The sequence below is a fragment of the Solanum dulcamara genome, chromosome 8 (assembly GCF_947179165.1).
Source record: "Solanum dulcamara chromosome 8, daSolDulc1.2, whole genome shotgun sequence".
NCBI classification, from domain to species: domain Eukaryota; kingdom Viridiplantae; phylum Streptophyta; class Magnoliopsida; order Solanales; family Solanaceae; genus Solanum; species Solanum dulcamara.
In genome coordinates, this window is record NC_077244.1 from 59,577,470 (window position 1) to 59,600,189 (window position 22,720).

The 22,720-nt window shown below is 31.6% G+C and overlaps 1 pseudogene; it reads left to right on the forward strand.

Annotated features, from left to right (window-relative positions):
- The first annotated feature begins 12,364 nt into the window (after nt 1-12,364).
- LOC129899566 (spermidine synthase 1-like) lies at nt 12,365-21,563 on the forward strand (annotated as a pseudogene).
- Nucleotides 21,564-22,720: the final 1,157 nt, after the last annotated feature.

The window sequence follows — 22,720 nt, forward strand, 5'->3', positions numbered from 1 at the left end:
AGAACATTGGCAAGACCAGTTGTACATGATTGGTACCTCTTTTTGTTGCTGAAAGTTGATCTTGAATAGTATTTTTCTTAAGAAAGCATTAGGAAATTTAATTGGACAGCTGCACGCTGAAACCCTCAGCTGGAAAGTTAGAAATTTCCATACATCCTCTTTTCCTTCTTAGTGGTTAAGTTATGCATACAATCACAAATTCAAAGATGAATTGATATTTGAAAATCCTTTTCCAAACAGTTTTTTCTAAAGTAAAAATCAGTAGGTCTCCTATTATGTCATACTTACTATGTTATGTGAAATAGTTGAACAGAGAATCTCTTGATATGCAGAAGGAATAAATATCTTACTTCACTTTGAAAATTGCCAAAAATCGGTGAGCAGATTCAAACATTTAGTCTATATGTAATAATATGCAGGTGAGGAGAACAACTAAAGTATCTAACTTACCAGTAAAGGGTGAAGCAATCAAATTGCTCTCTTTTTTGTGTGCCTGAGGTGACATCACCAGTTATAATGTAATGTATTGCAGAGCAGCTAAAAGGAGTTCTAGGAATTGCTAGAAAAATATATATATATAATCTCACAGGTAGACCCTTACTCCAAGAGTTCAATCGCTTCCATCACTGGGTGCCTCATTACCGTCACTGCGCATGAATACTTAATATGATTGAATAAAAATTCCATCATACTGTTAGACCATCAGTTAAGCTAGATAAAGATATATGTTTGTTCAAAAGACATGTAACTTGTAGCTGTTATAAAGTAAAAACTAAATATTAAAATCGAATTAGTATCGAAAACCAAGAAAGAGGAGAAATAGTAGAGAGAAAAGAGAGGAAACTTTGTATTCCTTAGTTTTTGTGTGTATTTTCCATCTAAATAACAATGCCTTTTATAGGTATGAAAAGGATATAATGGGCATTCATAAAATTATTTATAACACTCTCCCTTGGATGCCCACGTAAAATAAAGGTTTTAGTGAAAGAACAAATATATATAATTATTCTAATACGCATTGATTGCTGCCTCATTAAAAACCTTCTAAGGAAAATTCAGTGGGACAAAACCTCATAAGGGAAAAAGAGTACAGTGCGTATTAACTCCCCCTGATGAGAACATCAATCCAAAGACTTGAATCTTCGCATTCCAAACTTGTGCACCATTTTTTTTAAGGTTGCAGTTGGTAGAGACTTGGTGAATAAATCACTCACACTTTCACTCGAACGAATCTGTTGCACGTTGATATCACCATTTTTCTGGAGCTCATGTGTGTAGAAAAGTTTTGGCGAAATGTGCTTCGTTCTATCTCCTTTTGTGAATCCTTCCTTTAGTTATGTTATGCATGCTGCATTATCTTCATATATAATTGTGGATGCTTTGTCACATTTCAAACCACATTTTTCTCGAATGAGATGTGTCATGGACCTCAACCACACACATTTTCGACTTGCTTCATGAATAGCTATTATCTCAGCATGATTTGATGAAGTGGCTACGATAGACTGCTTTGTAGATCTTCAAGATATGGTAGCACCCCCACATATGAACACATAGTCTGTTTGAGATCGAGCTTTGTGTGGGTCAGATAAATACCCTGCATTAGTATAACCAACAAGATTGTTCTGCAATTGTAAGGATAAAATAAGCTCATATCGGTAGTCCCTTTCAGATACCGTAATATGTGTTTGATCCCATTTCAATGCCTCATAGTAGGAGCATAATTATATCTTGCTAACAAATTAACTGAAAAGGATATATCGGGACTTGTAGTGTTAGCAAGATACATTAGTGCACCAATTGCACTAAGATATGGTACTTCAGGACCAAGAATTTCCTCATTCTTTTATTGAGGTCAGAATGGATCCTTATTCATATCAAGTGATCAAACAATCATCGGAGTTTTTAATGGATGTGCTTCATTCATATAAATCTTTTCAACACTTTTTCTGTGTAGGCAGAGATTGATGGAAATAAATACCATTTGTCAAATGCTCAATTTGCAAACAAAGCCATAATTTTGTCTTTCCAAGATCTTTCATCTCAAATTCATTCTTTAAATAAGCAATTGCCTTGTGAAGCTCTATTGGAGTTCCAATGAGATTTATGTCATCAACATAAACAGCAAGTATAACAAACTCCGATGTTGTTTTCTTAATAAAAATACATGGGCAAATCGCATCATATAACCTTTCTTAGATAAATACTCACTAAGACGGTTATACCACATATGTCCAGATTGCTTCGAGCCATAGAATGATCTTTGCAATCTAATTGAATACATTTCCCGAGACTTTGAACTATATGCTTTTGGCATCTTAAATCCTTCGGGAATTTTCATGTATATCTCATTATCAAGTGAACCATAAATATAGGTTGTAACCACATCCATGAGATGCATATCAAGTCTCTCGTAGACCATGAAACTAATGAGATAACGCAATGTTATCACATCCATAACTGGTGAGTATGTCTCGTCATAATCTACACCAGGCCTTTGTGAAAATCCTTGTGCAACAAGATGTGCTTTGTACCTTTGTATTTTATTTTCTCATTTCTTTTTGTGCAAAGACTCATTTATAACCAACAGGTTTAACACCATCAGGTGTTTGAACTTTAGGTCCAAAAACTTCATGCTTGATAAGTGAATTCAATTCTGATTGAATTGTTTCTTGCCATTTTGGCCAATCATTTCTTTATCGACATTCTACAACAGATTGAAGTTTAAGATCCTCACTATCTTGCATGATTCTTATTGCAACATCGTATGCAAAAACATGATCGACTATTATTTCTGATCGATTTAGATTTTCTTCTATATTAATTGAATTTATGGATAGTTCCTTATTTCTTTGAGTCTCAAGCTCATTGATCCCTTCAAGGATATTAGAATTATTCATATTTTGAATTTCCATAAGAGATTCTTTCATAGTGTCATCTTGATCTTTTCTTTTTCTAGGATTTTGATCTTTAGAACCTAATGGTCTACCACGCTTTAAACGTGCTTTTGACTCATTAGCTATGACACTAGTAGATGGTCCTACAGAAACATCAATCCAAATTTGGACATTCTCTGCAGGAATATGTGATTTAGTAATCCTTTTCAAATTTGTAAATCCGTCTGGCATTTGATTTGCAATTTTCTGCAAGTGAATAATCTTTTGCACTTCTTTCTCACAAATAGAAGTATGTGGATCAAGATGAGACAATGATGGATTTTTTCACAAAATTTCTCTTTTGCTTTCACTATTTTCTCCCCCTAATTTTGGAAAAAGTGTCTCATCAAACCGACAATCTGTAAATTGAGGAATAAACATATCTCTATTTAATGGTTCAAGGTAACGAATAATGAAGGGCGATTCAAACCCAACATATATTTCTAGCCTTCTTTGGGCCCCCATTTTAGTGCGATGTGGTGGTGCTACAGGCACATATACAACACAACCAAAAATTCTTAAATGGGATATATTAGGTTCTTGACCCAAAACCAATTGCAATGGAGAAAACTTATGATAATTAGTTGGCTTGAGATGAATAAGTGTTGCAGCATGCAAAATTTCATGATCCCTCACAGAAGTGGCAACATAGTTTTCATAAGCAATGGTCTTGCTATCAACTGTATCTAATTAATGACTCAGGAAGACCATTTTGAGTGCGAACATGAGCTACAGGATGTTCTACTCTTATCCCAATATATAAGCAATAATCATTAAATGCTTGGAATGAAAACTCTGCAGTGTTATCAAGGCAAATTGTTCTAATCTATTTACCAGATAAATGTGCCCGTAATCGTATAATTTGTGCCAATAATTTTATAAATGACAAGTTACGAGATGGTAATAGACACACATGAGACCATCTAGAAGAAGCATCTATTAGGACCATAAAGTATCTAAATAACTCACTAGGTGGGTGAATAGTTCCACAAATATTCTCATGTATACATTCCAAGAACACAGGGGACTCAATCCCAACTTTTGTTGGTGATGGTCTCACAATTATCTTGCATTGATAACAAGCAATACAAGAAAAATCATCATTTGAAAGAATCTTTAGGTTCTTTAATGGGTGTCCATTTGAATTTTCTATAATTCGTCTCATCATTATAGATCCAGAATGTCCTAAACGATCATGCCAAAGTACAAAAATATTGGAATTAGTAAACTTCTGATTTATCGTAGAATGTGCCTCAATTGCACTAATCTTTGTCCAATACAATCTAGAAGATAAGGCCGAGAACTTTTCTATAACACATGTCTGCTCGGAGACATTTTTGATTATACCCAGATATTGAAGATCCATTTCATCAATTGTCTTGATATGATAATCATTTTCACGGATATCTTTAAAACTCAACAAGTTTCTCCGAGGCTGAGGAGAAAATATAGCATTATTTATTATGAGTTTAGTTCTCCTGGGCAAAATTATAATGGCTTTTCTGAAGCCCTCAATCAAATTAGCACTATCAAAAATCGTATTGACATTTATACTGCCCATATATAAATGAGAAAAATATTTCTCATTTTTGGATATCGTATGCGTTGTAGTAGAATCAATCAAGCAAATGTCTTCATAATTGCTTTGAAAATTATTCATATCTTCAAAAAGAATGAAATAAATCTTTATGAATACTTTATTTATATAATTTATTTCAAAGTAAAAGCTAGATAATATAATAATATATAAAAATGATGATAAATATTTATGTGGATATAATATTTTTTTAAGTCATCATAACAAACTTAAAGTCCTGATTATTTTTTCATCGCAATAGTATATATAAAATCATTACTCCCTTTTATTGTAATAAAGAGAATCAAATAAATTAAATAATAGACAAATTAGTAGTAACAAATCAATACCACACTTTGCTAAATCATGTATAAAGAAAAGTGAGGGAAGTACATCTTATCAAAAAAATGATAAATAAAGTGGAGGGAGACAAAATTTATCAATAAAGTGATAAATAAAATGAGTGGACAAATCTTATCAAAAGATTTTAATAAAGTTGAGGGGACAAATTTTATCAAAAAAAATTTCTATTATCAAAAAAATAAAATTATTCCATTATTATAAAGAAATTTCCATTATCATAAAAAAAAAATATTTCCATTATCATTAAGAAATTTTCATTATCATAAAAAAATATTTCCATTATCATAAAAAAATTTCCTTTATCAAAAAAAAATCTATTATTATTAGTGGAAATTTGTACATTGCTATCTTTAGAATTATTTTATGTCTATTACTAAAAGGTAAGTTTGTAGTAATGCAAGAACAAACATTTATATATATATATGTAAATTTTAATATATATGGACAAGAACAAACATTTATATAATTTATTTCTCAACAGTAAAAATACAACAAACATTAATAATATTATCATTAACAAATATTAAACATGATCATTAAATTTTCTCATATTCACAGAACCAACACCAATCAAATGATCTATCCTTCCTTCAGGGTGGACAAAAATATCTGTCACATCCAAGTATGTGAAGGCATCATGATTTTCGATCATAAAATTAGCTTCAAGATTTTTATCCTTATTTCTTAGTGATGCCTGATAAAGTTCGACCAAATGTTTGGGAGTACGACAATCACATTCATAGTGACTCCTTCCGCCACATCGAAAATAGTTTGTTCTAACTGCTTCATAATTCTCATCTTTTTCTTTTCCCTTTTTATATTGATTTTTCTTTGGTGCATAATTAACACCGGGAAAAGAACTTCATTCTTAGTCATAATTATGGCCACGACCACGTCTACAACTAGGACCACGGCCTCTTCCACGTCTAGCGTGGTGGGAGTACACCTCATTCATTTCAGAAAGTGGTGTAAATCTAGTAGGTCGGTTCTCGTGATTTTTCATTAACAAATCATTATTTTGTTCAGCCACGAGAAGATGGGAAATCAGTTCAGAATACTTTTTGAAACTTTTCTCTCGATATTGCTATTATAGGAGCACATTCGAGGCATGAAATGTGGAGAACATTTTTTCCATCATATCAATATCATAACCGTATCTCCACATAGTTTCAATTGAGAAGTGATTCTGAACATGGCAGAATTGTATTCATTAATAGACTTAAAGTCTTGTAGCCTTAAATGCATCTAATCATATCGTGTCTTTGGATGTATGACCATTTTCAAGTCGTCATATCTTTCTTTCAAGTTATTCCACAGAATGAGTGGATCCTTGACTGTGAGATATTCAATTTTTAAAATTTCGTCAATATGATGACGTAAGAATATCATTGCTTTAGCACAGTTTTATTTTGATGCTTTATTTTCAAGTTTAATGGTGTCTCCGAGAACCATTGCATCCAAATGGATTTCAGCATCTAGTACCCATGAAAGATAGTTCTTGCCCGAGCTTTGAAGGACAACGAACTCAAGTTTAGTTAGATTAGCCATAATAAATAGAATGAAAATTATAATACCTTAGTCTTCAATTTTGAGACGATCGAGTCTTGTGCTGATAACGTGTTATAAAGTAAAAACTAAATACTAAAATCGAATTAGTATTACAAGAGAAAACCAAGAAAGAGGAGAAATAGTAGAGAGAAAAGAGAGAGAAAACTTTGTATTTCTTAGTTTTTGAGTGTATTTTCCATCTAAATAACAATGCCTTGTATAGGCATGAAAAGGATATAATAAGCATTCATAAAATTGTTTACAACAGTAGCTAATATATTGTTATAAACATGTGATGGAAGGTATCTAATTTGGAGAGAGATAGGGAGAAACATATATCCAATAATGTTGGAAATCGAACGCGATTTATGTTGGCCTGGCCAAAGACAGCTTGAAATCAAATATTATAAATGTCTTGAAAATATTTTTCTTGTTTGCTGGATAACACAAATGTATTGGGAGATGCTTAAGAAAACTAAGCTCATACGCTAGAGTTGCTTTCACCAATATGTTCTTTCCTCTATGTTATTGCTACATTTTTCTAAAGATAGGGAGTAGTATTTTTTCTAAATAACATTTAGCATGGCAATGAAAACACACCTAACTTGTAACGGCGTGGATTCAGTTCGTCGAATAATCAAGGCCCTGCAACCAAAGCCATCTGATAATAAGACTTATGAAAACAGTAATAATGAGGCTGCCATTTCATAGATTAAAGTTAAATTCATGGATAGATCACATTCATTATGAACTTAAGTGATTAGTTTTTAGTTTTTCTCATATACATCACATATCTGGTGAACTTGAAGTATTAGATGCTTGCATTAAGAAACTAAACATACAGAGGAGGCAGGTCCTTAATGAGCTCTTGGACTTGAAAGGTTAGTGACTTTTTCATTCAAGCTATCAAATGCAGGATAATAAAGTCCCTTAATTTAATTTTCTACATATTATTATAGTAATTATTATGATCATTTCGTACGTTTTATACACTGATTATGTAAAAATTGGTAAATGTTATTTGGAAAAACACTAGCCATTTTCTCTTAAATACCAGACCAAATCTATCATTTATAGAGCAACATTTAATTCAATAAATTAAATTTTGATCCCTAATCAAAATCATAGAAATTTTTTCACCTTCAGTTGAACTTTTGAATTTCTATGATTTTGATTAGGGATCTTGCCCAGAATCAAGATGCTCAGTCAACGGTCCTTTATCAGTCTTGGAGGATCACCCATTTCATGAAAATCAAAAAAAATAATCGTCAACTTGCACATCTCTTCACCAAATCCTTCAGGGCCATCTCACTTTCCAATCCTCAGCGAGTTGGGTGTCTCCTCCCCACTTTCCAACATTTCTTCCATTAATTCATTATCTTCAAACTTTGATTTTCAAGTAGAGAATGAAGTCGAAGAAGACAAGTGTTCAGTATTTAGGTTTAGATTACATACAATACACGTGTTCTATGCAGAGAAAAAGTGGTTTAGAATATAACCATATATGTGTTTTTATGGAAAGAATGTAGTAGTACAATTTAAGTTGCCTTTTGTACAATTTTTTAATGCTGCGTTCGTCCCTTTGTTGTTCACTTATAAATAAGGGTAATAATATGTTAATTGTTAGCTCATCAAACAGTATTGGCATAAATAAAAAGTAGAATCGTACATTCCCCGGGGGCAAACCACAAATGCATTGAAAGTTGATACATATACTTTTTTTTTTACTGCTTACTTCTTCCATTCGCTCTTAGTTGTGAAATTTGATTTGGCACCTTCGTTAGAATAAGATTGACATGATTATTTTTATCACACTATTTTTATTAATTAATGTTTAATATAATATCTTAAAAAATAATTTAAAATACAAGTAATTAATATTTAATACAAAAGATAAAATATAAAAAAAATATTTTCTTTCTTTTGAGTAAATTTAAAATTTTATTTTTAAAATAGCGAATAAGTAAAAGTAAACAGAGAAAAAAGGAGTACTTTAATCCTATTTAATGTAATTAACCAAAGACCAGTAACTTATTTGAGCATGCTCTTCTCCCCAAAAAAGGATCAGTATGGTCCAACCAAGAGAGACATGGGAGGTTCTCTGCCCAACTGCATCCCTTTCCTGACCTTACTTCGTAACCTAATTTTTAGGGACGGCCTTGCTAGGGTGACACTACACACTGAATTGAATCGGTGCATCACACACTTGGAGATAGGGACAGGGGCATGCTGCTCCCTTTCCCTCTTTCTTTTCCCGCTTTGCTAATCTTCCCCTCTAACACAGGCCGGCGGCTATTCTCCAATATTTTGGCCGTAATGCAGAAAACGAAAAGTCCCCCTATATGAATGAACAAATTTCGATGTCCAACCGCAACATTAAAATTACGTTTATTATTAGCATCATTAGTATTTTATTTTATAAAGGAAGCAAGATTTTAACACCAATATAGTATCATGAAAGTGCCTGAATAGAAATTTTATCCATAAAAATGTAGTCAGTCCAATAATTTCGATGTTGATTAAGCTAATTCATGTAGTCGAACTTGATATTACATCAAAAGAACATAGATTAAAAAAATTATCAGAGAAGCAGAAGCATATGCAGCAAAGAAGAGGTTGAAGAACAAATATCCCTAATTTTAGCATATGGAACAATGAAGAATTGAGTATACGTGAAAAATATAAGAAGATGAAAATGAAAGTAAAAGTGGATGACATATGTCCACACAAACTCAGTGACTAAACGTGTGTCAACAAAATAAGATGTATGAACATGCAATTGGATTGATGCTATAAATAATATGCAAGTTTATTAGCTAAAATAGCATTTTTACCCTCAAAGCTGAATTGAATTCCATAAAACAGACATGTTGATACCAATGTCCATTCACTCTTCTAATATAGTAGAATATAGTATAACTAGATACATAAGTCTGTGATAGCATGGGCACAACATATATTGTTTTTTGTATCTTAATTTATGTGATACAAATAAAATTTGGAGAGTTAATCAATTTTATTATATGATTTTAGATAATTAAAATTGTTAATTATTGTAATTTATAATACTTTTTACGTAATTTTTAATAATATATGTTATTTTTGTCGAGGCTACAGTAAAATGTTTTGACAAGTAATAGAATTAATTTATTGTAATATAATTACTAAAACATCCTCAACACAAATGCCAAGTAAAGGACCAGATGACCTTATTACCAGGCAGACATGTTGACCTCCTGCCTGGTTAAACACTTGAACTAGCAGATGGGAATTAATTTTGTTGGATACATTGACTCTGGTAAAAGGATGTCCGTCTGTTGATGGCTAGCTCGTAAATATAAATATTTGTTGATTGATCTGGGGTCCGAATTCGAGGTTCGAACATCCTTTTGGATCCGAACTTTTTGTTTCTGAGGACAAATCTATCAAATTTGATCAATCATTAACGAGTAATCCTAAGTAATTGCCACACAAGCAGACATGATCATGAAACAGACAGGTCAAGCTGCTAAATGTGGCTTCTTATATAAGGGAATTTTATGAAAATTATTGTATCAATAAAAATATTTTTAGCTTGAAATCATAATCCAATTTTGTCTTTTTATGGCAAGAACAAAAATTTAAGTCATAAGGAAAGAAAGAAAAATGTATACTCCATCGTTGTAGCACACGGTAATCGTGAAAGGGAAAAGGTAATTTTTTTTCATTCCTTATATGATTGGTTGATTATATTTAATTAAAAAAACAAACTTACTTATCTAATATGAACAGTTTTTTAAAAATTTTTTATATCTTAAGGATAATTTTGATTATACATTATATATAAATAATTAAAATAATTACTTTTTTTTTAGTTTCAATTACATGATATATATCCTGAAGAGTTAAAATATTCCAATGTGTATATCATGAAGAGTTAAAATATTCCAATCCATACATTAAAGATCTTGGTATGTTCAGTGATCACATGCACAAGTTCTCAGACCCTCATTTGTGTATTCTATCAATGCCATCAGCAGCTGTTATCCTTGCCAACTTAGGTGAAAAATTCAAAACTATGATTATCTTTATTGAGGCTGTCTCGTTACCTCGATAAGTCAGAGCCTCAATGAAGTTGGAATCAAAAGGAATATCAAACTTTAGATTCATGCAAAAAAAAAAGCAGCTACTATAATTAATATGATCTGATATAAGACCTTTAATTGGGGGCTTCAAACTGTAAATGGAAAGCCAACTTCAATCTTATCCAAATTAATATTTTTTTGTATCAAAAGATGTCTATCTCATATATCCATAAGGCTCTCGATTCGTATAATTATAATTTTTTGAAAATATACAGATTGAAGTGCCTAACTCCTCCACCATATGGTGTAAAAAAATCAATGCCATCAAATTGAATTTTTCAATTTCAAAATTCATGAAAGCAATAAATCTCTGAAATCGAGCTCCTTATGTGATGTGTCATGTATTCAGTGATCACATGCACAATTTAGTGTTTTTTTTCATTTGTGATAAAATAGGAGCTGTGACTTAGTAGTTAGTTAGAAAGTTGTTAGCTTGTTATAACTAAGAGGTTAGTTGTAACTAATTAGTAGTTAGAGGATTGATAAAATATCTAGGACATGTATATATGAAGGACATTGGGAAGTCTCTAGAACAACCACATTTTTAATATTCTTCAATACAGTAGAATGCCCTAATTTCTCTCTTCCTCCTTCTTCCTCTGTATTTTGGTCACTGTCACTAAGTCTCCTTCACTTAGTTACTAATTCGTTATTGTTTTCTTCAATTTGGTGTATTAGAGTTCGGCTATTTTGAATTGCATTGCACAGGGTCTATTTCGGGAAAAGCGCTCTCCTATCAAAGATTTTTTTATATTCATGACTCGAACTCAAAATCTCTAATTAAGAGAAAAGCAATTTCATTCAGATTGGATCCCCAATGACAAGCTAACGGACATTTTCGGGTCCAGAACAAACAAAAGACACCACATTAGTGGTATGTGCACAGTTAGTCAACCACATTTGTTTATTCACTGAAAACTCCTTCTGACATGTTAAAAGGGACAATGGGGTGACATGTTAACAATAGACAATGGGGTGCAAGAAATTAAAGTTTCTTCCCAATTTATCGTGGCCCATTTGAATGTAACATATTAAATTAGGGATAATTACATGGTCATTCGGTAAAAGTAATTATGAAAAAATAGTGATTCATTGTATATACATGTATAGTCTGTGTATATTTTATGTATAGTCAAGCTATATTCAATTTTTGAGTTTATCATAATGTATATTCAGTGTATAACTCATGTATAAATAATATAAATAAAACATGGTTATATTTATTATAAGCTAATTAGCTTATTGTATATATTTGAAATTGTCCCATTAAATTACTTACCTTCGATTTTGTGTTGTGATTGAATGAAATTCCGTTCTCTGTTATTAAATATTTTGAGTTCAAAATATGAAAATGAAATATATATTTTTTTTGATAAAATTAATGTCCCTTTAATCGAATGTCACTCACAGTGGTGTAGCCACCTTAAATACATTCCATAATAGATATTCCTTATGTTTGAATTTATTTGACACTTTTAGCTATTTAGTTGGTGTAAAACAAATTGACACATAAATACATTGCATAATAGATACTCCTTACACATAAATCGGCGTATTTACTTATTTTTATAGTTTGATTTTCTATATATATAAATTTTGGGTCCGTCACTATATATTTAAAGGTGATATATAATTGAAGTCCTGATGCAGATATCGAACCACAGATAAAATGAAAAGGATTAGCCCTCCATTTTTAATGAGAGTTCTTGAGAATTCAAGCTTTAGTACTATAAATATGACGAGAAACACATGTATATGAGAGTGCAAAGAGAAATAAAGTTTTTCTTGGTTTTAGAAACAAGAAAATTATTAAGAAAATGGAAGAGGAATGTGTGAGTGTTGATCACAATGGCAAAGAAATGGAATGCCTTTCAATTGTTCCTGGATGGTATTCAGATCCGAGCTCTTTGTTTCCTGGTCAGTATTCTTTCCTAACACATACATCTCGATTATTTTATCGAATATATGTTACTTTTAATCAGTATTTGTATTAGGTAACGTTTGCACATCAAAACTTAAACAGATGTAAACAAAAATTTAATGTTCTTTTTTTTTATTGAAATTTTGAACCTGAAACCCTAACGATTTACAGTATGGAGAATGAAGTGATTATTCTTGTCTTGACTAATTAAAGTCCCTTTTGCATGGTGAATAAAAAAATGTTAGTACCGGGAGAATTTATGTCAATTAAGATAGAAAAGATATTATTCAAAGGAAGGTCAAAGTACCAGGATATTATGATCTTTCAGGTACTACTTTATATATATAAAATATAATTAATTTTAATTATCTAATTAATTATTGTGGCAGTCGTTAAATTATGGAAAGGTAATAGTTCTGGATGGAATAATTCAACATACAGAGAGGGATGCATTTTCTTATGTTGAAATGGCTGTCCATCTCCCACTTGCTTCTATTCCTAACCCAAAGAAGGTAAACTAATTTATTTATGAATTTATGAACAACTTAAACGATGGAAATTTTGTAAATTTAACAATTCAATGCCTTTGTAAATATTTTTAGGTTCTAATTGTTGGAGGAGGAATGGGATTTTCTTTGAGAGAAGTTTTACGTTATCCATCTATTGAGAAAGTTGATTTAGTTGAGATTGATGACATGGTCATTCATGTAAGTATTTATTGACATAGCTAAGTTGATTTAGTTGAGATTGGTCATTAAGCTAGGAAGGCTTTATTGAAAGCTTTAAAAGAGTGGGAGAAAGGAGACGCATGAGCGTTGGATAATGGAAAGAAGATAGAATTGGTCGTGTAGGTCATGTCTAATTATTATTTTTCAATTAAATATAGGTTTCAAGGAAATATTTTCCTGACATAGTTAAGGGATACGAGGATCCACGTGCAACACTTTATGTAGAAGATGGTATACTCCTAACAACAATTTTTATAAATGATGAAATATTGCCATTGAAATTATTCAATTATAATTAATAGATATAAGGCCAGCCTGGTGCACTAAAACTTTCGTTATGCGCAGAGTCCGGTGAAGGGCCCGATAATTAATACATATATGGGTACATTTTCAATTTTTTTTATTTGTATAATAATAGCTCCATCAATAAAATGTTGCAGGAAATGCATTTGTGAAGAATGCTGCTCCAGGAACATATGATGCAATTATAGTAGATTCTTCTGATCCCATTGGTAATTAATTATTATTTCGTATATAAATTAGAAATAGAATGACATGATTTGCACTTTTGTCCCTATGTTACCAACAGTGAAATTAAATGGAAAAACTAATTAAAAATATAATGTGTATGCAGGGCCATCACAATTTTTCTTTGAAATGCCCTTCTTTGAGGCAGTTTCAAAAGCCTCAAGGCCAGGAGGAGTTTACATAACTCAGGGTGAAAGTGCATGGCATTTCTTGGATATTATTCAAAAGCTTGTTGAAAACTGCACCAAAATCTTCAAAGGCTCTGTCAACTATGCATGGAGTAATGTTCCTTCCTTCCTAAGGTAATCTTCTTCCCTTCCCTATTATTGTGTTTATATTATCAACAAAAGCTTCACTTCACCTGCACAAGCACACGGTACTATACTAATGGAAGCCCTATATAACTATACAAACAATAATTCTAGGAGAATGCCCACATTCAGAAAATGAATGTAGTGGAGAAGAGGATGTTTACATTCATTAGGAGAGATATGATTAGAAATGAAGTTATATGTAGGTGGGAGTGACCTCCGTAGTGGACAAGATGAGGGAATCGAGGCTGAAATGATTCGTACATGTGAAGAGGAGGTGTGTGAATGTGCCCATAAGGAGGTGTGAAAGGTTGACTATGTTGGGTTAAAGTGTGGTGTGAATGGAAAATAAGAATTGAAAAATGTGGAGGAATCAAGTCAAGGAAAAATGAAAAGTCATTTCTACCTCATTGATAGAATAAAGAAAAAAACTTGTCTTTATATTAGAAAACACTTCCTTTAGCTCTTAAAGGGTTACGTAGAGAGTGTCATCTCCCATAGTCGTCGTCGCCCGCTCGGCGGCAAGTAATCGATTGATAATTTTTTAGAAAAAAATTATTTATCAATCTTGTTAATTAATTTCCTTTTTCTTTAATATTAATTATTAACCCACTAAATTATTAATTAATTAATTCATAGAGTTAATTTGAATTAGTTATAACGGAATTGACTACTTAATTCACAAAAAGGAATTAATTTAAAATTCGCGGATTTGGAAAGGATCTATTCCTTCTGAATAGATATTTTCCTTCCCAAAAGACATCATGCCTGTTCTGAACAGATGAGACTGTTCTGAACAGGTGAGTTCGCACCACTTGTTGACTATAAATAGAGAGGCTTCTTCTCAGTTTTCGACATCAAAATTTCTCCCTCTTCTGCATATATTTTCTTATAAACAAAGTTGTATATTTGTGTGATTATGTTGCTGATTTTTGAGTTCGCTGGAATTATCAAAGTTTGAGGTTCCGCTACTTCTTTAATAGTCTATCCGTTTTATCCTGGAAATGGTCTATCCTTTTTATCTTGAGAGGAAATAATCCATAATCTTAGGTATAATTAGAGGATTAAATTCCTTAAGAACATACAGTGAATTATGTGACCCCGGATACTGTTTCTTTCTTTTCATCTTTATTGTCTCTAGTTTGCTAACTATAATACAGAAGATAACAAGCTTAAGGAATTTAATATTTTTTTTGTATTTGAGGTTTCTGGAGATTAAAACCTTTTGGGTTTTCTACTCTGTCTGAATCTAATATTGATTGGAAGAATATATAAAATCTTCATCAGTATTCAAGGTTTAGTCGGTTAACGATTGGAAGAATATAAAAAGTTTCATCGTTAAAGTAGAAACAAGTTGTGTAAAAAATAAATCTTTATTGTTAGTATTCTGAAATACTAAATAATCTGCCTACTTTTATTTGTATTTCCGCTTCATCTTACATTTTGTTTGAGGGTTGGAGACTAAAATCGAAAGATTTCTACTCCAATGATTAACTTGGTTCGAAGAAATAAAATCTACATCCAGTTAATTAAGTTTTTATTTTTTTCTGTTCCAAGAATATATAAAAAACTTCATCGAGTTGAACAAAAATTCTTATTTGGTCATTCTATTGTTTAATACTACTTTTATTGTCAAACAGAATGGGAGATACAAATGTATCAAGTTTTGAAGGAAATATTATGCCTTTGTCTAATTGAAAACCAGGTTCTACATCAATGGCTATTGCAAAAAAAACCTGAAAAGTTCACCGATATTGACTTCAAACGGTGGTAGGATAAGATGTTCTTCTATCTAACAACCCTCAGTCTACAATATTTTATCAATGAAGATGTTTTTGTGTTAGAGGAAGGAACTCCTGAAAATGAAAAGTTTATTATAACTGAGGCATGGAAACACTCTAATTTCTTTTGCAAGAACTACATACTCAATGGATTGGACAATGGCTTATATAACGCCGTCAGTATTTGTAAAATCTCTAAAAAAAACTCTAGTATTCTCTTGAGAAAAAAATACAAAACTGAAGATGTAGGCTTAAAGAAGTTTGTGGCTGCAAAATTTTTAGACTATAAGATGGTTGATAGTAAGACTGTCATGTCCAAATCCAATAACTACAAGTCATTTTTCATGATCTCCTGGCAGAAGGTATGATCAAATTCAATAGTTTTATTGTTAAAATTATTGAATGTGTTACTGATTTTAAATTATCCATTGCAGGTATGATCATAAACGAGACATTTCAAGTAGCAGCATTGATCTAGAAACTACCTTCTTTATGGAAAGACTTCAAAAATTATCTAAAGTACAAGCGAAAGGAGTTGACTCTCGAAGACTTGATTGTTCGTCTAAGGATCGAGGAAGACAACAAGGCTGCCGACAACAAAGCTAAAGAAAACTCAACAATTATGGGAGTAAATATTGTTGAGGCTGATCCAACTAAATCAAAAAAGAGGTAGATACCTTCTTGACTGAAGAACTATTCTAGTAAAAAGAAGTTCAAGAGAGACTGCCACAACTGTGGAAAAGTTGGACATAAGGCTGTGGAATGTTGTGCTCCCAAGAAGGAAAAGAAAAAGATCAAGCCAACATGGTTGATACAAATGGGGATGTTGAAAATTTGTGTGCTATATTGACAGAATGCAACCTAGTAAGAAATTCCAATAAATGGTGGCTTGATTCTGGAGCCACGTCATATGTTTGTGTAGTTCTAGAAGCCTTTGCAACTTAAGCTCCTGCTACACCCAGTGAGACTATCTATATGGGAAATCCTGCAACAGCAAAGGTTGAAGGATATGGAAGGGTATTCCTAAAGATGATTTCGGACAAGGTAGTGACTCTGAACAAAGTTTTTCATGTTTCAGAAATAAGGATGAACTTGGTTTCTGCCGGTCTTCTAATCAAGAATGGATTTAAGTGCGTTCTTATTTCTGACAAAGTTGTAGTTAGTAAGAATAAATGTATGTAGGAAAAGGCCACCTAACTGAGGGCATTTTAAAACTAAATGTAATGATTGTTGATAATAATAAAGTTCAAATTTTGTCTTACTTACTTTAGTCAAATAATTTATGGCATTCATGTTTGGGATATGTTAATTATAAAACCTTGCGAAAACTGATCAAATTAAATGTGTTGCCAAATTTTGAGTGCAATAAATTAAAATGTTAAGTTTGTGTTGAATCTAAGTATGCTAAGCATCCTTATAAATCTATTGAAAGGAATTTCAATCCCTTAGAGTTGACTCACACTGACATTTGTGATATGAAGTCAACACCATCTTGTGGTGGAAAAAAGTATTTTATAACTTTTATTGATAATTGCACTAGATATTGTTATGTCTATTTGTTGAATGGTAAGGATGGAGCAATAGAAGCCTTTAGGCAATACAAAACTGAAGTTGAAAATCAATTGGGTAAAGAGATAAAAATGATAAGAAGTGATAGAGGTGGAGAGTAAGAATCTCCTTTTGCAGAAATATGTTTGGAAAATGGCATCATCCATCAAACTAATGCCACTTACTCACCTCAATCTAATGGAATTGCAGAAAGGAAAATTGAACTTTGAAGAAAATGATGAATTTCTTACTTATAAGTTCAGGTTTACCACAAAACTTGAGGGGGGGTCATGCTTACATCAAATCGAATACTCAATAGAGTATCCCACAACAAAACACAGTCTATTCCATATAAGAAATGGAAAGAAAGAAAACCCAACTTGAAATATTTCAAAGTGTAGGGGTGTCTAGCCAAAGTCCAAGTTTCTAAACCCAAAAGGGTCACAATAGGACCAAAGACTGTGGATTGCGTTTTCATTGGATATGCTACAAACAATAAAGCATGTCTAGTTCTGATTCACAAGTCCAAACATTTAGATATTCATGACAATACGGTAATTGAATCAAATAACGCTGAGTTCTTTGAACATATCTATCCATATAAAACTAGACTTGAATTATATAGTGAAGGGTCTAAACGATCTCGAGAAAAACCAAAGGAGAATGTACATAATAAAGAGATTCAAAGACGTAGTAAATGTCAAAGGACATCTACTTTCTTTGAATTTGATTTCGTAACATTTCTTCTTGAACATGAGCCTCAAACATTCAAAGAAGTTATGTCCTTGCGAACTCATCTTTTTGGAAAGAGGTTGTCAATAGTGAGATTGATTCAATCATACTTGGAAAGTGGTTGTTCTTCCTCCGAGAAACAAATATTTGGATTCGAAATGAATCTTCTAAAGAAAAATGAAAGTTGATGGAACTATTAGCAAATACAAAGCAAGATTTGTCGTCAAAGGCTTTAGACAAAAAGAAAGCATTGACTATTTTGACACATACTTACCTGTAACTAGGATTACATCCATTCATATGTTAATTGCACTAGCTGCGGTATATGACCTTGAAATCCATCAAACTGACGTAAAAATAATTATTTTAAATGGAGAATTAGAGGAAGAAATTTATATAGAATAACCCGATGTCTTTGTGGTTCCTAGTAAAGAAAAGAAAGTGTGCAAACTTGTTAAGTCACTTTACAGACTAAAACAAGCACCCAAACAATAGAATGCGAAGTTTGACCAAATAATGTTGGCAAATGGATTAAGATTAATGAATGTGATAAATGTGTTTATATTAAAGACACTCCAAACAAAGTTGTCATTATTTGCTTATATGTGAATGATATGTTGATAATGAGTAACGACATTGTTAATATAAATACTACCAAATGTATGCTTGCTAGTAAGTTCGATATGAAAGTTCTAGGATTTGTCGATTTGATATTGGGAATTAAGATTCACAAAATTTCTCAAGGTCTAGGCTCAAAAGGTACTTGAAAAATACAAGTACTTAAATTTCAAAAGTGCAAAAACACCAATTGATGTGAATTTTGATCTTGCTAAGAATAAAGGTAAAAGTCAGGCTCAATTGGATTGTGCTAGAGTGTTGGGAAGTTTGATGTACATCATGAACTGTACATGACCTGACATAGCGTGTGCTATAAGTAAATTGAGTCGATACATAAGTAATTCTAATCAAAATCATTGGATGGCAATGAAACGAGTTTTGGGGTATTTAGAACACGCCCAAAACTTTATTTTGCATTGTAACAAGTATCCAACAATTGTTGAAAGATATAGTCATTCAAATTGGATTACTGTGTCAACTAAAACTAAGTCCACAAGTGAATACGTTTTCACCATTGGTGGAGGAGCAATTTCTTGGAAATCATCCAAACAAACATGTATATCTCGCTATACAATGGAGTCTGAGTTCATAGCCTTAGACAAGGCCGGTGAAGAACCTGAATGGCTTCAAAATTTCTTAGAAAATATTATATTTTGGCCCAAACCAATGGATCATATATGCATACATTGTTATATTCAAGCTATAATAGGAAAATCTAGGAGCGTTATGTATAATAGTAAGTCTCTTCACATACGACAAAGACACAATACCTTTAGACAACTACTCTCTAGTCAAAGGATAATGTGTCGGATGCACTTACAAAAGGCCTAACTAGAGAGGGAGTTGAGAGATCATCAAAGGGGAAGGGACTATGACCAAGGATAAATCATTGTGGCGGTAACTCTACCTAGAAGACTAGAGATCCCAAGATCTAGGTTTAAAGAGATCAAACAAAGTCACTGATGACAGTTCAACATTGTCAAAATAATTTTTATGATCCATTCTCATGATGGACAATGTTCAGTAATAAGGATAAGGCATTAGGACCTTTTAATGATATCTAAGTTTGATACAGGGCATATCAAATGGTGTTTATACGGGATAACACATTTAGAGATCACATATGTAAGTGTGAAATGTAAGCTGCTTCAAGGAGAATCCGGTAAGGCCAATTTTCTACTCACTTATGAACCAGGAAGTGTTCATAGCTAAAACGAACAAAACAATGAGAACCAAAAATAGTTAAAGGGTTAATTGTCTTACTTATGTTGTCTAGGTATACACCAAAGCTTGACGGTTCAAAGATATCAAATCTACCGATTGACCGAATATATCTGATATATGTTCACTATGGAAAGTTCAAAGGTAAACTTACTTATCCATATGCAATTAATCCTTACTTACAAATAACATAATTTTTTATATACATGTTTTATTCCCCATTCATGTGGGGGATTATTGGGTTAAAGTGTAGTGTGAATGAGAAAGTAAGAATTGAAAAATGTGGGGGAACCAATTGAAGGAAAAATGAAAGGTCATTTCTACTTCATTTATAAAAGAAAGAAAAAGTATTATTCTTATATTAGGAAACACTTCCTTTAGCTCTTAAAGGGTTAAGCAGAGAGTGCCATCTTGCGTCGTTGTTGTCGTTGCTCTCTCAGCTCGGCTTCGGCTTTGGCTTTGAAAAATGATTGATTGATTGATTGACAAAATTTATTTATCAATCTCATTAATTAATTTTCCTTTTTAATATTAATTGTTAATCCGCTGAATTATTTATTAATTAATTAATTCATAGAATTAATTTGAATTATTTATAACAAAATTAACTAATTAATTCACGAAACGGAATTAATTTGAAATTCGCAGATTTGGAAAAGACTTGTTCCTTCCGAACAGATATTTTCCTTCCCAAAAGACATCATGCATGTTCTGAACAGATGAGACTGTTCTGAACAAGCGAGTTCTCACCCCTTGTTGGCTATAAATAGAGAAGCTTCCTTTTAGTTTTTGACATTGAAAGTTCTCCCTCTTCTGCATATATTTTCTTACAAACAAAATTGTGTCTTTGTGTGATTACGTTGTTGCTTTTTGCGTTCCTGGAATTATCGAAGTTTGAGGTTCCGCTACTTCTTTAATGGTTTATCTGTTTTATCCTGCAAGGAAATAATACATAACCTCGGGTACAATGAGGGGATTAAATTTTCTTAAGGACACAGTGTGAATTTTGTGGACTCAGATACTATTTGTTTCTTTTCATCTTAATTGATTTTTGGTTTGCTAACTTTAATACAGGAGATAACAGACTATAACAGAAGTTAGGAGGGTCTATTTTGCATTATTTGTTACGCCTATTTTTTTTTCCTTTCTTATTTCCTTAAAATCGTGCTTTCATGAATTCCTCCATTCGTTTGAGTCGAGGGTATATCGAAAATAATCTCTGTGTCCTATAAAGGTAGATGCAAAATCTGCATATATCTTATCTTCTCCAAACCCCACTTTATAAAAATGCATTGGGTATATTATTGTTGTTATACAAACAATAATTCTAATATATACCATTTGCCTCGGGAATATTGGTTTTGTTATTTGTTCTACTTAGGGGCCTCCAGTTGGTTTCAAGAATCCTATTAACAAAGTTGATGTGGATATCATCTCTACAAAATCTGAATCACCTTTGAAGTAGTATAACTCAAAGGTACCTTCTTCTTTTTCTTTTGAATTAAGAGTTTAAATTTATATTTAGTCTTCTAATAATACTACTTTTTTTCTTCATTGACTCAAAGATTCATACTGCTGCTTTTGCTTGGCCAACTTTTGTTGAAAAGGTGCTTTGCTCTAAAAGTTGATTCTTGTTGGAGGATCAAATATCTATTTAATGTTCAAATAAAATTGCAAATCTTATTTTCTTGTAATAAATGTTACTTTGAGAGGATTTCTAAGGTTAATGCATTAATTGTAGGTGTTCGGGCAGTTTGGATATGAAAATTTCAATTTGGATTTTCTGTTTTTGGATCGAAGGAATGACAACTTAAATATCAGATTGGATTGGATTTTTTAAAATTCATTTTCGGATTAATCTATTTGAATATTTTGAATTTTTGATTTTGACTTTTGAGGTTTTAAGGTAGGCCGTAATAATTAACAACATCAATTCACCTGATAGATTGTTCCTTAGAACGTATGATTTTCTACCGTTGACAAGAACTGAGGCCACTTTGTCGCTCATACTATGTAATTTCATATTAAACTTAATATAGGAAAGATCTATATATAATTAAAAGGAAAAAAGTCTAGCCTAGAATTATGTCAAGTGGCAGCATAGGATTAAGCCATGTGTTAATTTTAGGACAAATTAGTTAAGTTAGGTAATAATTAACTAACTTTTAAATTTTTACAGCTTTTTTTTAAAAAAAAAATAATTAATTTTGATAGTCATTTAAAATATTAAATTAAATATGTTTAAATATGAAAATATATTTTTGTAGTTCTTAAAAACTTATTGTAATCTAAACCAAAAGATAAGTTTTAATTAAATTAATGTACCTGAATTTAAGTTAAAATATTAACAAAGCGGCAGCGTGGGATTAATGTTACTGTGGTTATTTTCAAACTGAATATTATTGTTTGTCTTTAATTTTTATAGATTTTAAAAAATAATTCACAATTTAATAGTTATTATAATTTGTAAACTGGAAATGGTGAAATTTAAAAATAGTTTTAGTTTTAAAAGAAAAAAGAAGAACTTGGGTTGTTAGGTTTTTTGTTCTTTTTAAACTTGATTGTTTTTTAAAAAGTTAATTTGAATGTAAGATAGGATAAGTTTTAATTTTATGTACAGTTAACCAAATATAAAAATGGTAAAATTCAAATTCATTAAAATAATAAAAAATTAATTGACTTAAATAACTTCAACCACACCTAAGTAACTTCCCATTTCTCATTTTCCTCTATTACATGCACACAATTGCACACCACACAAATATATATTACACTTCCAAGAAAT